The sequence below is a fragment of the Phoenix dactylifera genome, chromosome 10 (genome assembly GCF_051530095.1).
Source record: "Phoenix dactylifera cultivar Ajwa chromosome 10, Ajwa_hap1_PhDact_Kaust_v1.1, whole genome shotgun sequence".
In the NCBI taxonomy this organism is placed as follows: domain Eukaryota; kingdom Viridiplantae; phylum Streptophyta; class Magnoliopsida; order Arecales; family Arecaceae; genus Phoenix; species Phoenix dactylifera.
Genome location: NC_143199.1, coordinates 15,449,275 through 15,451,403, shown reverse-complemented (window position 1 = coordinate 15,451,403; position 2,129 = coordinate 15,449,275). Strand labels below are relative to the sequence as shown.

At 39.3% G+C, this 2,129-nt stretch overlaps 1 non-coding gene across 1 annotated transcript; it reads right to left on the bottom strand.

Annotated features, from left to right (window-relative positions):
• Window positions 1–365: 365 nt before the first annotated feature.
• Window positions 366–472, bottom strand: LOC148702263 (small nucleolar RNA R71). The gene has a single exon (XR_015969571.1). It is a non-coding gene; the product is annotated as a small nucleolar RNA R71 (small nucleolar RNA).
• Between the last annotated feature and the right edge of the window lie 1,657 nt (window positions 473–2,129).

Genomic DNA, 2,129 nt, shown 5'->3' with positions numbered 1-2,129 from the left:
AACATATTAGAATCCTGAATGAATTATTCGCTCCTGCATCCGCTAGTCCACCTACATGTATAGTATTGGCAATAAATAATGCAGCCCAATTTGAAATTCGGGCTGCAACAATAAACATGTTACCCAAGTTTCATGGGTTCGAGAGTGAACAACCCTATATTCATCTAAACAAATTTTTGACAATCTGTCAAACGTTTAGAAATCAAAACTTAGATGAAGAGGGTATTAAATTAAGATTGTTTCCCATGACTTTAGAAGATCGTGCTGCTGCATGGCTGTATTCCCTTGCTTCAAATTCCATCACATCATGGGAACAGTTGTCTAGGAAGTTCATGGCTAAGTTCTATCCCATGGTAAAAACAGAAAAAATTAAGGATGCCATCAGAACTTTTAGAGAAAAATCTGAAGAAGAATTCTTTCAAACTTGGGAACGATTCCATGACTTGTTGGTCAAATGCCCACACCATGGGCTTGATAAGGCTGATTTGGTCCACTTCTTTTATAAAGGACTAACTCCGGCACATAGAAACATGATTGAGTCCATGCACAAGGGTAGGTTCATGAACCAAACCCCGGATCAAGCCTATGAATTTCTTATTGACTTAGCTGAAAATGCCCAAAATTGGAGTAGCTATGGTGAGGAAGTAATTAGAAATGAGTTTGGGTCTAGAAAACCAGATAATTATGAAATGAAAGCAGACCCAGAGCTCAAAAATGTCATGTCCAATCTGGTGGCTGGAATGAATAACTTGAGTAAAAAGTTTGATGCTTTCACTGTTTCCACTAGTTCGAGTTCATACAAAGAGTCAAATCCCGTCATGAAAGTGGATCACGAATCATATAGTTTGTGTGTTTTGTGTAATAGTCCGGAGCATTTAGTGGAGTGCTGCCCTAATCTGCCTACCATAAAGGCCGAGCAAGCAAATGCTCTAAATTCATATAGTGCCTTTAAGAAGCCCACTCCCAACTCGTTCAGCCCAGTTTATCACCCTGATAATAGGTTCCACCCAAATTTCTCATACAAGCAAAATGAACCTATTCAGCATCAAGGTGGTCCACCAGATTTTCAGAACAACTTCCCCAGGATAGGTCCATCACAAATGAACCAACCATTGGTTCCATCTATACCTCCTTATAATGCCCCTATCCTACAGCAACCTTCACAATTAGAAACCATGATGGCTAATATGATGAAACAACAACAAGATTTTATCAAGCAACAACAACAGACCAATACAGCCCAAGCCCAGACTAACCAATTCCATGCGCAAGCAATTACAAAACTTGAGGTTAGTCTGAGCCAAATAGCTAACTCTCTAGAGGAAAGGAAGAAAGGTGAACTACCTAGTCAACCAGTGCCTAACCCTAGTAGACAACAAAATCAAGATCAGATAGGTCAGTATCAAATCAATTCTAATGGAAATCCGACCTATGAAGTCCAGGCAATTACCACTTTAAGGTCTGGCAAGCAAGTGGACAATAAAGTCCAACTTTCTGAATATGAAAAAGAAAATAAAACTGAATCCGATAAGAACCCTATTCAGAAGAGGGGTCAAGAACAGGACAAACCGAAAAAAAGGGAAGAACCCATGGAAACATACAAACCCAAGGTTCCCTTTCCCAGTAGACTTCAGGACTCCAAGAAACAATCTAACTTTGATGAAATCATGGAAGTCTTTAAAACTGTTCAAATAAATATACCTTTTCTCGATGCCATAAGACAAATTTCCTCCTATACAAAATTCTTGAAAGACCTCACCACGGTCAAAAGAAAAACCAGTATTCCTAGGCAAGCTGTTATGGCTGCACAAGCCTCATCTCTCATTCAACAACAGATTGCCCCGAAATTCAAAGACCCTGGTTGCCCAACTATTGAAATAAAAATAGGAGAGACGATCATCCAAAGAACTCTATTAGATTTAGGAGCCAGTGTAAACCTACTTCCCTACTATGTGTACCAAAAATTAGGTTTGGGGGAATTAAAGCCTACAAATATTATCCTTTCCTTAGCAGATAGGACAGTGAAGTACCCCAAGGAGATTGTAGAGGATGTAATAGTGAAAGTAAATGAGTTTTACTATCCTGTGAACTTCGTTATCCTTGAGACCGAACCTGCAATACATCCAGAC